This window comes from Stegodyphus dumicola, chromosome X2 (genome assembly GCF_044657685.1).
Source record: "Stegodyphus dumicola isolate Sdum_Otavi_A_Nest chromosome X2, ASM4465768v1".
Lineage (NCBI taxonomy): Eukaryota > Metazoa > Arthropoda > Arachnida > Araneae > Eresidae > Stegodyphus > Stegodyphus dumicola.
Genome location: NC_140781.1, coordinates 42219461 through 42235989, shown reverse-complemented (window position 1 = coordinate 42235989; position 16529 = coordinate 42219461).

The following is a 16529-nucleotide window of genomic DNA, read 5'->3' as shown; positions in this document are numbered from 1 at the left end:
TGCTGAAGAATGGCATAAGGTTATGCAAAGTGAGTATGAAGCACTTGTTAAAAATGGTGCATGGAAATTGGTAAAGCGACCACAGAACAAAAAGGTAATAGGATGTCGCTGGGTTCTTAGAACGAAATATAATGCAGATGGAACAGTTCAAAAGAGAAAAGCTCGATTGGTTGCTAGAGGATTTGCACAGGAACCTGGAATTGATTTTAATGAAACCTTTGCTCCAGTAGCCAGAGCAAGCTCTATAAGAACTGTAATTGCATACAGTGCTGAACAAGACCTTATGTTATATCAATTAGATTTTGTTATGGCTTATGTTAACGGAGATTTAAAAGAAGAAATTTTCATGGAACAAGCTAAAGGTTTTGAAGACCAAAATAATCCTGATTATGTTTATGCTTTGCAAAAGTCTCTTTATGGTTTGAAACAAAGTGGAAGACAGTGGTATGAAAAATTAGACAAAAAACTCAAAAACTTTGGATTACAACCATTACAATCAGATAAGTGTGTATACAGGATGAAAACATCTCAAGGTGAGTTAATTCTAATTTTATATGTTGATGACTTAATAATAGCAACAAATAGCTGTGATTTATATGCTAAACTAAAAGGTTATCTTTCTAAAGAATTTCATGTTAAAGATTTAGGCAAACTTCATTATTGTCTTGGAATAGAATTTAATCAAGATGTAAATAATAATTCTATTAGTTTATCTCAGCAGAAATATGTTGATAATATTCTACGAAGGTTTAATATGCAAGATGCAAAACCAGTAGCAACTCCTTTAGATCCTAGTGTAAAATTAAGTAAAGAAATGTGTCCTTCTGAAACTGAAAAGGAAGAAATGAACAATGTACCTTATCGCCGTCTAATTGGTTCGCTTATGTATCTTTCTGTGTTTAGTAGGCCGGATATTACATATGCCGTCAGTCACCTGAGCCAATTTAATAACAATCCTGGAAAATTACACTGGTTGGCTGCAAAGCGCGTTCTTCGATACTTAAAAGGAACTAAAAATTATTGTTTAAAATTTCGAAAGACTGGAAAAGCACTTATTGGATGTACCGATGCCGACTGGGCGTCTGATGTTAATACCAGAAAATCGTATACAGGTTACCTATTCAAGCTAGCTGTAAATCCGATAACATGGGAATCACGAAAGCAACAAACTGTTGCATTATCAAGTACTGAAACAGAGTACATCAGTCTTTCAGAAAGTGCCAAAGAAGCAGTTTATTTACGTCGTTTTCTTAAAGAATTAAATTTTACTGCTGATTATCCAACCATTATATATTGTGATAATCAAGGTGCACAGAAGCTTATGAAAAATGCTGTTTATCACTCACGCACTAAACACATAGATATTAGACATCATTTCATTCGTGAAATTTATGAAAGAAATGAAATAGACGTTAAATATGTGCCAACAGAAAAAATGCCTGCTGATGTACTGACAAAAACATTGACTGCTTCGAAACATTCTAAGTGCTGTAAATTAATTGGAATAACTGTAAATGATTAATGTTTATTATTTTTTTTCAGCCGCCAAACGTCGAAAGGGGGATTGTTGTATCATAAATTATAATACGACGTTTAGCTTAAGAGAGCTTCTCCTGACGCATGCGCCGTTCGCGTTTATCCGCGCGGTGATGAATGATGACGTAACTGTTTATTACGTATGTATGTATATGTATACCATTCTTACTTCTTCGCCCTTTTTTTTCTCTGCTGTACGCAACTATGTTTAAGTTAATCTCTGTCATTAAAAATGTTCATTGATATTACAATCTATTTAGGCTCATTTATTTCTTCATAACCTCGGCAAAATCACTTGAATTATCTCAGGATCCGGACGGTTTCCATACAAGAGTTTGAAGACGTGAATTTTTCTTAAAATAAAGCTTGAGAGATTTTCGATTCTTTGCTGATATATGCTGAAAAGTTCCGTTTCTAATTTCGCACGATCCCTTACGACAGGGAAGGCTTTTACTAGGACAGTCTTGAAATTCTCGTAAGTATAGGTGGGACTTCCCGCTTGACCCAAGAGACTTCTGCCTATACATTTGAACCAGTTAAGCGCTTGGCCCCTCAAAGCGCTGGTAGCTAAGGTAACTTTTTGAAATTCGTGCACGGGGTAGAGCATGAAGTGGTCATCCAATTTTTCCAAAAAACTGGTTACCGGTGAGTTTCCATTAAATGTTGCTTCTGGTTTCATCGAAGCGCGCATGGTCTGGACGATGTAACCAAATCCTTCCAGGACGGCAGCTGGCATTTCTGGATTCTGAGCCGCTTCTGCAGGCAGCACAGGTTCTTCTTGAAACTCGGCCATGGTTATTCTTCTTCGTTGGGCGCCACTATCAGGTTCAATGTTCCGTCTTACTTTCTTTGGAAACATGCAAGGACCTGACTCGGAACAGGGAGCTTACTAAAGCTATGTTCAATAACTGTGGGAAGTAGACAAGATACACAGGAAGGGTATACAAACCCTTTATTTTTCACTCTTTACAATAATTTCCGTACTTCGGAATACAGAGACCAACTACTTGTGGTCTGAACGTAAGAATAAAAATATAACTAAACTCTAACTTAAATTTGGAATAATCAACAAGTGCCTGCGTGTAAGATTGGCCGGATATTAACAGGAAGCCGTATGTAGTACAGAGAACTGTTAACACTACAATACGTTTAAAATTAGCACGAGGATTAAACCTCTGGCCTGGAAGGCAAACAGCAACTGAGTAAAACTTCTAAGGCAAGCGGCCTGCTTCGACTAACTCCTTCCTCTCTTTCGCTTGGCAAAAAGCCACAACTTAAGTACTTGGCGTTCGCCAGACAAATTTTGCATAAATAAGTTAACGCTTTTAATTCTGGCCGGAAGTAGAAAATAAGAAGTGATAGTAAAGATTTAAAATAAAATAAACGTTAGTAAAGATCCTTACAAAATAAGTTAAAGCTTTTAATTCTGGCCGGAAGTAGAAAATAAGAAGTGATAGTAAAGATTTAAAATAAAATAAACGTTAGTAAAACTTAGGATCCTTAAATACTTCCCGCCAGAGTTAATTAGTTTGAAACTGAGGTCTAAAACGACCTTGTTGAAAACTTTTAGCTCTAGAATCTAACGCGAGGCCAATGTTTTACAAACATTTCTCACTAGAAACTAGAAATTAAAAAAAGTCGTTTGTACATTATCAACTCCTTGGACAAGATTTTCATCTGTACTGCATCTAAACAGGAGTTCTTAGTTGAAATCTGGTTCCTTCCAGAGAAACTAGTTTAATGAAATGTTACACAATTAAATGGCAAGTAACCTGAATACTTTAATTTCTGTTTTAACATTCTTATTTCATTCATGACGTTATTTAATTATCTCCCCGTGCTCTCTGACGTATGTTGTAAAGGAAAACACCAAACACGAACGTGTCTATGTACAAGTGTTCAACACTACCGCCTGCAATCAAAACACTAACGTGTTAAAATTCAACATAACAAGACCTCAGAACACACCTTATATTCATCTCTAAACCGAGGTACTATTCTGAAAAGTGGCTAACTCTGAAGTTATCAGGTTCAATGTTTCTTCTTACCTTCTTCGGAAACATACAATGACCTGACTAGAACAGAGAGCTTACTAAAGCTATGTTCACTAATTGTAGTAAGTAGACAGGATACAGACGAAGGGTATACAAAACCCTTTATTTTTTCTTTATATACAATGACTTCCGTACTTCGGAATACAATGACCCTCCACTCGGGGTCTAACTTAAAAGATATCAAAATAAAACTAAACTCTAATTTAACTTTAGAATAAGATTGGCCTTATAATAACAGAAAGCGTATGTAGCACAGAGACTGTGAACACTACAATACGTTTAATTTATCAAGAGGATTAAAACCTCTGGCCTGGAAGGCAAAGTAGCAATTGCGTAACTTCTAAGGTAAGCGGCCTGCTTCGAACTCACGGCTTCCTCTCTCCTGCTTGGCAAAAAGGCCACACTTAAATACTTGGCGTTCGCCAGACAACTTTGCATAAACTCCTTCACGCTTATAATTCTGGCCGGAAGTAGAAAATAAGAAGTGATAGTAAAGATTTAAAATAAAATAAACGTTAGTAAAACTTAAGATCCTTACAAAGTCTAGCGTCAGAGAGCCTAACTACATTCATTCAACCTTTAACACATATTCACAATAATTTGGTCTTTTTACAGTCACACGAATAAGTTAAAATTTTTTTCATTACTTTCACTTTTAACGTATCACAGTATTTCTTAACGTTTAAAATAATAGTTCACATTATATATAAGGACATATTAACATGCCGTTAATTTTACGCATTTTAAAACATACATTAGTAGTACATTGTTAACTTCTATTCTTTTCCAAGCAAGTGCCAATTCTTCTACATTGAAATACTACATTTCAAAAGTCTTTCAGACTAAAACTTCTGTCTTGCCAGAATCTTTTAAATAAAATTTTATACAATAACTTTTACAATTTTCTTAAGGTACCTTTCTCAAAGATTATCAATGCTTTTAAAATATTCAAGTATTTACACATTCCTATTATATGTTAATTTTAGTTTTACTCGCGAGTAATTGAAAAAACATAATACCAAAATAGGTAACAACTCATTTCTCGCCATTTTGGCGATAAAGGTAGACCTCACATGAGGTAAAACGTCTTGAATTCTGCCACTTGCAGTAAGAATGAAAAATTAACTTAAGGTTTCAAAGTAACATAAAGTTTTACTTATCTTTGTGATATTCGGACATCCTTTTTTCTGCCCAGTCCTGGAAGTTAGCGAAGACTACGGTTTGGTTTATCTTCCTTCTTGTGCGGGTTCGCCCTTCGGTTCCTTCCTCGATGAGCTTTCTTTTTCTTCCAGTGCGGTCACCCTTGAAGACCTTCTTTTTAGCCTCTGCCTGTGGTCTCGGCCGTTTGATGGCAGCTGGTCTTGGCAGAACCGGGACAACTGTCTCTCGTTCTTGCCTGGATCTCGTTGCTGGCTGTTCAAATGTTCCTTGTTTCTTTGCCTCCGCAGCTGGTGTTCCTTCATCAATTCGTCGACATTTGCTGCGTAGACTCCTATCCTATGGGTAGATCTTCCGTTTTGGAGCCGGGTTATAGTTGGCGTGATTTCTCCTGGCTCTCTTTGCATTCGTCGTACTTCTCCCTTCTTCATTCTGGTGGTGGTCGTGCTCTCTCTTTTCTGGTCGGTGGAACGGCTTCTTTTTCTTCTTACCTTCAATTTTCCAACGGGGAAACTTTCTTTTCAATTGCTCCTGCCTCCCAATGGCTTGCCCTTGTGATTGTCGTTGTTCCACCTCTGGAGCTTGTGCCTGCAGTGCCTGCCGTGCCGGATCCTGCAAAAGATCTTTAAATATTGGCATTTTATTACGATTATAGAATGGTTTTATCTGGTCAATGTTTGCGGAGCATGTTTCACCATTCCTGGCTTTTAACACCACTACAGCCTGAGTTATTTTTTCTATGATATATGGTCCTTCAAATCGTGGATAAAATTTGGCAGTTTTATCTTCTGGTGCTGAAGAAAGTGAATGCTTAATTTTTAATACTCCATCTCCTACTTTATAAGTTACTCCCCGTCGTTTCATATCGTAATAAAGCTTCTGTTTTCTTTGTGCTACTTCAGTGTTCTTTTTTGCTTCTTTAATTAGTTTTTCTATATCGCCCATTTTAAATTCTTAGGCTCTTTGTTGAACATAAAATAATTTATCTAACGGCGTTATAATCTTTCTGCCTAAAAATAACTCAGCAGGAGTTTTGCCCGTCGTATCATGTTTTGCGGTCCTAAGGGCAAAAGCTAATTCATTGACATAGTTATCCCAGCTTTTATGAAAATTTTTAACATAACTACGGATAATTTTCACTATATTTCTATTGACCCGTTCCGCTATATTTGATTGCGGCCGATACGGGACCATTTTTAAATGACGTATGCCCAGTTTTTGGCACATGTCTTCAAATATATTACTTACAAATTGAGGACCATTATGCGATATAACTTTTAGGGGCGCCCCGTATTTTAAAATATATTTATTTAAAATATAATCAGTAACTAATTTCGCGGAGGCTCGTTTTAAGGGAACAATTTCGGTCCACTCAGGAACTTTACCCAGTTCGGTTATTACAGATTCTCTTGAATGTATCTATCGTACATGCTGTGAGCATTGCCACCTTTACAGTATTACCTTCTTCATCTATTTTTATTCTGGATAGGGCATCTGTTACAATGTTTTCCTTTCCGGGGGTGTGCTTGATTACCAGATTATACTCTTGTAACTTGAGTGCCCATCTTATTAACCTCGGGGATAAGTTTTTCCCTGAGTACAATCTAGTTACCGCCGCATGATCAGAATACACTGTTATTGGCGCCCTTCCAAAATAGACTCGGAACTTTTGCACTGCTAACAGAACTGCAAGTGCCTCTCTCTCAGTCGCGGAATAATTTCTTTGTGTTTGATTTAAAGTTCGACTAAAAAATGCCACGGGCTGCTGATTTTGCGAAAGTACCGCTCCTACCGCATAATCCGAAGCATTCGCTGAGCTTTCTAAATTCTCATCGTTCTCAGGAAATTTCAAAACAGGGGCTTGCGTTAATGCTTGCTTTAATTTTTCGAAAGCACTATTGGCTTCGGCCGTCCACGAGAATCTTGCCTTTTTGCTTTTTAATTTTAACAATGTTTCAGCAATAGCTGCAAAATCTTTTATAAAGGACCTATAATATGAACAAAGTCCTAGAAAAGAAGAGAGCTTCTTCGCCGTATTTGGCGGCGGATACTTTTGCACAGCGATTATTTTTGATTCGTCTGTCTCGATTCCTTTCTGAGATACTTTGTAACCTAAGTATTTTAATTCAGGGGCTGCAAATTTGCACTTTTCGACATTAACTTTTAGACCGGCCTCATTTAATAATGATAACACCTGTCTTAAATCCTGTACATGTTGGTCCAGATTATCACTAGTAATAATGATATCGTCTAAATAGATAAATGCGGACTTTCCAAGAACAGGCCTTAGCCCAATGTCCATACATCGCTGAAATGTTGCCGGGGCCCCTGAAAGGCCAAACGGCATACGCAAAAATGCATAAGTGCCAGACTTGGTTATAAAAGCAGTCTTAGGCACATCTTCCGGTCTAACCCCTATTTGAAAATAACCAGTCGTTAAGTCTAAAGTAGTCATATATTTGGTAGAAGTTATGTTTCTTAGAATGTCTTCGATAATAGGTAACGGATATACCGGATATTTAGTCATGGAGTTTAATTTACGATAGTCAATTGCAAAACGCACACCTTTTCGGATGTGTTACCGGATAGTCATTATTTTTCTTACATAACACAACTGGGCTAGCATAACTACTCGAGATGGGCGTTATGATCTTTTTACGTAACTTATCTCTAATGTGCCACTCTATAATTTTTTTTTATTCTTATCATATCGGTATGGTTTGTGGCGAACTGGCAGTGAATCTCCGGTGTCGATACTATGGTTAGTAACTTGAGTAAATCCTGGAATATCACTAAATAACGAAGCAAATTCACTTACCACTTGTCGAATTTTTTGTTGCTCTTCCTTAGGCAGGTGGTCGAGGTTTAACGTCGGTGGTTCTGTTTTTTCTTCTCGAACTGGTTTCATCGTCAGCTTAAGGGACGCTTCGTTAAAATCCAGCGTTGCTTCTGCCTCTGAAAGAAAATCTATCCCTAAAATGACATGTGCTTGTAAATTTTTTACGATAAAAAACATAATCTTTACTTGCTCGTCCTTGATACGAATGTATAATGGTAATTTACCTATGCACTTGCATCTTTCTCCCTGCGCCGCTAACACTGTCGTATTATCCGAATTATATATGCGGTATTTACGGAAATACTTCCTAAAAAAATCATCTGCCACACAGGAACACTGCGCGCCTGTATCCAGGAGTGCGGTGGCTGGGATGTTATTCACCAAAACTTCAATCTTTGGAAGAATCAAATTTTTCACCATAACTGTATTTAATTTGAAGGAAGAGGGGTTTTCTTGGCCTTCGGATTTCCGCACCCTCCCGTCAGCAGAAATCCGTTCTAGTTTAAATTTTGTTTCTTCCTTTCCATGCCTTCCTTCTTTTTCCGCTGGCCTTCAGACTTTTTTCCTGGCTTACTATTGAACTATCGACGTTCGCCGGTTGTTTTTGGATACTCGGGTTTCCTTGCCCACTGATTCGCTTTGCTTCCGTAGCCGTGTTCTTGACTTTGCTGTGGTCTTGGCGCACCAAATTGGCTTCGTTGCTCATACTGGCGTCTTCTTTCAATGTCCGCCGTTCTTCTACTTTCAAACTGGATTGCTAGCTCAAATAACTTTTCCAGTGTAGTCGGATTCCTTAATTCAATAAAGTCTTGTACTTGGGGAAGTAACCTCGGCAAAATCACTTGGATTATCTCAGGATCCGGAGGGTTTCCATACAAGAGTTTAAAGACGTGAATTTTTCTTAAAATAAAGGTGGAAAGATTTTCGATTCGTTGCTGATATATGCTGAAGAGTTCCGTTTCTAATCTTGCACGATCTCTTACGACAGGGAAGACTTTTACTAAGGCAGTCTTAAAATTTTTGTAAGTATAGGTGGGACTTCCCGCTTGACCCAAGAGTCTTCTGCCTATACATTTGAACCAATTAAGCGCTTGGCCCCTCAAAGCGCTGGTAGCTAAGGTGACTTTCTGGAACTCATGTACTGGATACAGCATAAAGTGGTCATCCAGTTTTTCCAAAAAACTGGTTACCGGTGAGTTTCCATTAAATGTTGCTTCTGGTTTCATTTATGCGCGCATGGTCTGGACGATGTAACCAAATCCTTCCAGGGCGGCAGCTGGCATTTCTGGATTCTGAGCCGCTTCTGCAGGCAGCACAGGTTCTTCTTGAAACTCGGCCATGGTTATTCTTCTTCGTCGGGCGCCACTATCAGGTTCTGTGTTCCTCCTTACTTGCTTTGGGAACATTAACTGTCCTGACTCGGAACAGGAAGCTTACTAAAGCTATGTTCAATAAATTTGGGAAGTAGACAATACACACAGGAAGGGTATACGAAACCCTTTATTTTTCTCTCTTTACAATGATTTCCGGAACTTCGGAATACAGAGACCAACCACTTGTGGTCTGAACGTAAGAATATAAAAAATATTAACTAAAAATGTAACTAAACTAACCTTGGATTAATAAACAAGTGCCTAACTCCAAGATTGGCCGTATATTAACAAAAAGCCGTATGTAGTACAGAGAACTGCTAACACTACGATACGTTTAAAATTATCAAGAGGATTAAACCTCTGGCCTTGAAGGCAACCAGCAACCAAGTAAAACTACTATGGTAAGCGGCCTGCTTCTAATAGCTCCTTCCTCTCTCTTGCTTGGCAAAAAGCCACAACTTAAGTACTTGGCGCTAGCAAGACAAATTTGCATAAATAAGTTAAAGCTTTTAATTCTGGCCGGAAGTTTTAATTCTTGTCTTTATCAATCACATATAGGCCCAACATAATGCCTGCTCAAACCATTACACTTCCACCACCGTAGTCATCCTTTTCTCTAATGAGAAAGGGATAATATCGTGTTCCAGGCTCCTTCCATATACAGGTACTCCAAGAATCAGTGTGAGAGCTGAATCTCGACTCATTTGTTAAACGCACAGCGCTACAGTGGTGTCTGGTTCAACGCGCATGTTATCCGGACCATGTTAAATGCGCTATCTTGTGTTCTGCAGTGAGCAAGACGCAAACAGCCGGTTTTCTGGCGTACAGCTCTATCTCATAAAGACTTAAAGCAGCTCTAGATCTTGAAACACGGATTCCAGTGGCAGCATATAACTGAAGCGAGAGCTGTGAAGTTGTAATAGTCTTATGTCGCCGAGCTGAAAGTGCCAAATAGAGCCATTTGTCGTTGCAGATATTAATCTACGTTGTCTAGGTCTTCTTGATATGAATCCAGTGTCCTGAAACTGTTTCTACAAATTACAAACGACACCGAGTGTTGCATAGGCCCTGTAGAACAATGTGCTTGTGATTGGCTTGACAAGTATAGGGGTGATGTACTGACAGTTCTCCATCTCATTTTGTCATCCATTAGTCCGTGGCTACTCATGTTATCTGATACTTAATAAAGTTTACGCAACTGTTGCTTGAAAAACGGCGAAATCGTAAAGGAGTACGAATGCACAAATTCCCAAAAACCGCTCGCGCGCTTATATCCCCTATATATAATGTGATTATTTTATTAAATTTAACGTTTATGATCTTGCCTTTAATATGCCAAGTGAGCTTATGATTGACTACAATTAAATCAGAAATTATTCAAACTAAATTATTACTGATACAATCGTTTCAATGAGTTCAAGGAGAAGGTTAAAGATTAATTTTACTCACTGCAAATGATGTGTATCATTTCATTTATATTTATTAAGTATCACAATAACTGAACCAGAAATCATTCAGAATGAATGGTTACTAATACAATTACTTCAACTAATTCAAAAAAAAAAAAAAAAAAAAAATACTAAGACTTAATTCTTATCAGCATATTTAATAAGTATATTTTAATAAGGAAGATTAATATCAGCAAAGCGAAATACATACCTGATATCTACTGCATATGTAAGACATTTTAGAAGTCTAAAAATGTATTCCGAATTTTGCCCTTTTTTAAATATGCTTGATTTAGATAAAAGTGCCGTAAATCTATATAAATATTATTTTATAGCGATGCCATACAATGTTTTTATTAGATTTGCCTCTAATCAGATAGTAAATATCTTGGAAAAAATCTTAGATGCAAGTTATCTCACTTTCACTTTTAAAGAAAGCAGCTAGCAGAAAAAAAAATAATTTTCTTTTGTTACAGTTTTATTCTGTAATATCACATATTAAACTCCAAATGTGTGGAAGAAATTATTTGTAGAGCTCTAAAACGTTTAGCAGGTTATATTCAAGGAATAAGTTTCACAAGAAAAGAAAGCAGTGAATTGTGAAATAATCATAAAAATAATATGTCACACTATAAAACAAAAGTAGGAAATACTCGAATTTAAACAATAAACAGTTTCGTTCAAGGTCAACTGAAAGTTCTAGTTTATATTCCTTACTAAGCCAGACTTTTCAGGTGAATTTTGTTTAAACCTCCTATTTATAGAAATTCAGCCATAAATGTTAGCTGTTTCCAAAGATTATAATAAACATTTAGAAGTGTCAAATAAACTTTAATAGAAAAATCGTAAACCTCAGACGTTGTTCTTAAACTGAAATAATAATAATGTAAAATATAAAAAAATACGATGGCTTTGCTCTACGCGAATACACAACTTTTAATTAACTTTCTGCAATTTAGGATTTTCCCCTCCCTTCAAGAAGAAAAAGGCGTAGCGACAGATAAGCTTTTTTAATGAAAAAGCGTTAAAGCACTAGCAAATGAAAAAAAAAAAAAAAAAAAAAAAAAAAAAAAACACAAATCATAAAATTTTGATCCTCTAAAGTATAATTCATAAATATAAATTTGTAGAAATAAATTCTTAAATTTTAGAGTCCTATTGAATTTTTCAGCATTTCAGTCCGAAAGTCTTTTCTTTCTTTTTTTTTTTTTCTTTTTCTTTTTTTTTTTTAAGAGTTCACGTAATCATAATTCTTCAGGGTAGGTTCTTGTTATGACAGAATATCACAAAACAAACGTGTACATAATCATTACTTATAATTAAATGTAAGGCACATAAATATTTATGATACCAATTTCCATACTGATAAATTATATTTTAACACCATAAATATAACAGGAGTAACAGTTTCAGAAATTATGGTTTCACCGTTATTATCTTTCATTTACAATTCCTGGATTGGATTGGATCATTCGATTATGGCAAAGCACACGAGGGCTATCTGCCTAAAGGGAGGGATGCCTTCGTGGAGGACTTTCTAAGGAAAACTGGCTCGTATACACGTTACACATGGGGAAAACCACGAAAACGCCCATGCAGCCAGCCCGTTCGCGAGATTCGAACCTCGGACCGAACTACCAGTGTTCAGCGTCTTTACCGCTCGGCCGCTGGTGGGCGCTTACAAGTCCTGATTTTACCAAATTGGAAGGCCTCGCAATACTTCTAAACAAGCATATCATCAGTAGGGCTGTCCTCTTGAGCTAACCAGTGTGTTGTCTGCACTGGTGGCCCAGGGTGCCTAGGCAGTTACTTGCATAAGGTAACTGGCATTGGAGAACTGCACTAAAACATTCCCCAATTAAAAAAAGTATGATAATATAAAAAAAATTACACACACTCACAAAATGAGAGCCTCCAACATTTCCTTACATGAAGAGGGTAAAAGGAACAACTGTACAGAGATAATTACAGGCCCCTGTTTTAGGAACCCAGTACTCCCTCGACACACTCTATACTTAACATACAATCACCCATAAATTTGAACATGTATTTACCATAATTTCATATTACTTATTTGTAGTAATTTCACTTATTTTTTACATCTGCTTCATGTTTAGAATAATTATAAAATCCGTATTCAAAATTTTCAACAAAAATTCAAAATATAATTATTTATCTTAATAGCCTTCTCTAAAAATAACTAAAAATCCAAAACTACTTATTTACTATTCTAAATTACTGGAATTCAAATTTTTAATATCATTAAATTATATTTTTTCATATCACAGTGTTACATTTTTTAATATCCAATTTATCAAGGGAAAAAATATCAGTTCCCATTGTAGACATAAAAGCAGAAGTGAAAATAAATTTCTGGCAAATACTTTAAGTGTAAATTTAATCGCATAACTGCGAATTTATTCGTATAAGGGCCATATTAAGATATGCAGTTTGATGACCTTGAAAGCACTGGAATGATTTGAAACGTTAGTACTCGGAAAACATTCGTCATTTTACTATTAACAAACGCTGGATTAATTTTGGAAGACTCGCACTAGATTTCAAAACACTCACAGCAGATGTATGATTCGATTTTCTGTTTCACATTTTCATATTGCTGTTGAATTACGACGTTGCACTTATTAAATCACCGTATATGCTAGATTAAATTTCGAAGAATGGATTTTGACTTAAAACATTTAAAACTTTTAACCCGACTTGTTGATTCCAGGTTGCGCACATATAGATTGACGGAGCCGAAGATATCTTGAAGATTATAAAATGAAGACATTAATTAACTAATTCGCTTTCACAATTGAGGCGACAATTTCGATGATAACACGTCTGTGAAGCACAGGCACACTTCTTTTATTTCTAATTATATAACAGATGGCCTTACACTTCGTTTTTACTGACGTTAGCACTTTTGGACTTGCAGGTACTCGATGTCCATTATGAATTTCCGTTGCACATGGAAATTTGAAGAGATGGTTGGTTATTGCAGACACTGCGATGACATTTCCACTCGAATTCTAACGCATAGGACATGTGTCCTGTTGACTCAGTTGTAATAAATTCAGGAGCAGGAATTTGGATAAATCTTTATTTTTTTAAATTTTAGCAAACGTGTTGCGGCGACAATTAACTTGGCACATTAATTGTGCCTATTCCAAGAGTTTTACATTTTAGATAAATTTGCAATAAGAAAGAAAGAGCAGACAGACTGCAGTGCGGCTAGGCCAAAGCATAGAAAGCAAGTGCGTAATGTTCGGGATAAAATCTCAAAATAAAAAAAAAAAAAATTAAAAAAAATACGATGGCTTTGTTCTACGCGAACACGCAACCTTTAATTAACTTTCTGCAATTTAGGCTCTTTCCCCTTGACCAGTACCTTCTAGAATATGCTAGCCTATTACGTAACCGCTACTCTAAATACTGAGTACGCTCCATTTTTTAATCAGACTGCTTCCTAATATCGCTGCTACAAGACTCTGCGCTGCTCTCTCCATCTTTCTTTCCTTTGTTAGAAATAGTAATGACGCATAAAGTTTAAATTCAATCATACTTAGTTAAATTCACTATGGATATGTAATTTAGAGAGTTTCCTCTAAAAGGAACATGATCTGCTAATTGGATTAAATAAAAATGTGCAGGTAAAAGCTAAATCACCTTGTCTCGTCATTTGGATTGCCGCTTTACCACTCTGCAAAACAATGCCAAGCTTCATCACGACTGCTAAAATATCACATATATATACGCATAGCCTTTTTCAATACTTCGCGATTGTATTATTCTTTCCACCACGTAAATTTTTCCATCTTGGCAAAAACGATATTTTATCACTTCACTTACAAGAAATATTTTTTTCAAGACTCGTGTTCAAATGATTGGTGAAAAATATGCATAGCTATGACTTGAATATTTAAACCCTGTTTTAATAAATAAGTGTAAAAGACACCACCCAGAGTTAAATTATGACAGAATAAAATTTAACAGCAAGTTTTTCCTTCCTATCGTTTCCATTTCTGTTATGAACAGCTCTTTTAGCTGATGTATTATATTCTGTACTTTGAATGTACGGTTATTAATTTTTAAAATAGTAAGCCTTTTATTTTAACAGATCATATTTCAGTTTTTTTTTAAGATTTAAAAAAAATTTTAATGTTTTTAAATGGTTACTTTAAAAGGCCTTTAATCTTAAGGTATCAGATTGCAATTTTTTCTTCTTAAATTGCTTTTTTCCTAAAAGCAAAAATTCTTGAAAATTGATAATCCTGACGTTTAAACAACAAAAATTCTCGAAATTTGAGACTCCAGATTTTAATGCAAATCTCGAGTATCCTTGAGATGGGGCTTCCCAGTAACATTTAATTTAGCAGAATTAAAACTATACCTGTAACATTTTTTTAATGGTGAAAATAGAGCATAGTATTTTTATGCATCTAAACCATAGTACTGGAGTGAATACTTCTGCGAAATGCAGTGCTGTAAATAAAACTAAACCATCGCATCCAAACCAATCCTCACCTGTTCCTTACGTTTCTGCTTATATTTAGTTACACTTCGAAATTTTAACATCCTAAAATTTTGAATGTAGCATACTATATGTAAACCATGTATATAAGTTGGCATTATTTTACGTTCACATTTCATTTCATCAGTAACATATCTTACTAATATTTTCTTCAGAAAGCAGAGTGAAATCTCTAAGGATTAAGTTCAATTTAATTTTTTCCCTCAAGCAGTTTCTTATGCAGCTAATTTACAGGACGCCATTCAAAGAAAAAGTTCAATAACTCTCTTAAAACATTTCAGCAGGGGAATATTGAACGTTATTTCACTATTGTAATACCGATAGTCTGATGAACTGAGTAGAACTCTGAAAAGAAAAATTGTATTCACTTGCAACCAAGGAGGTTAGAATAGGCCTACATGCTTACAGCTACTGACTACTGTTCTAACCTCCATTCGTCCAATTGCGGTTACAGCCGAAAATAACGCGGCAAAAACATCGCGGACGAAAACGTCGCGGAGAAAACAACGTAAGGCGAAAACATCGTGATACAAAAATATCGGGGGAGAAAAGAAAGCAAAGAGAAAACATCGCAATTCTAAAACATCGTGATGCAAAATATGGTCGACAAAAATAAACTAGTTCAATAACTTCGCAGTTTAAAAACACCGTTGTCAAAAATATCGTGGGGAAAAATAAAGCTCCTACAAATGATCGCATGGCGATAACATCGCAGACATGCGTTTTTCAGGCTTTAAAAGTTGTAAATTCAGATTTGCATAATAATTTGTGAGCGAAAGAAGCAAAGAAATATTTTTACTTTTTAATTTAGAATTTTGAAGTACCTAAAGCATTCTTGCAGAAAAAGTGAGAAGGAAACTTAAGAATTTAAAAACTGAGTGATACTTATAGCGCTTAATAGAGTTTCAAATTTTCATACTTACAAAATAAAAGCCATAAACAAATTAATCTTCTTTTATAAAGTTTTACTGATAATTTTTCATGAAAAATCTGTTCTAAAAAGGTTTAGAAAAGGGAAGCTATGTAACTGCATGACATTACCTCTATAAAAATTGTTTGATTAATTGTCAAACTATTTTCTTGCACGTTTTATTAATCTGATATTCTTTAAGCGAAAATTATATGTTTGTTTCCGTTTATTCTAAAAGGGCGGTTAACACTTCCATGTACAGCTTGCAGTAAATTATTGTTATGCAGTCAAACACTGTTATTCAATTATTGTACTCAAGCGATGTTATTGTTATGCGATGATTTGTAGGAGCTTTATTTTTTACAGTGAAATTTTCGACGACGATGTTTTTAAACTGCGAAGTTATTGAACTGCTTTATTTTCGACGACAATATTTTGTACCACAATGTTTCAAAACTGCGATGTTTCCCTTTTGCTTTATTTTCTCTCAGGATGTTTTATAGCACGAAGTTTTCGTTCTGCGTTGTTTTCTTCACGATGGTTTCGTCGGCGATATTTTAGCCGCGAAGTCTTCGGCGGACACCTCCGGTTGTTGCCCGGTGTCTGATTTCCATTTTTTTTCGCATGCAGGGTGATATGCCGGCTCAGTCAGCGCTGTTTTCATTGGCCGACAACCA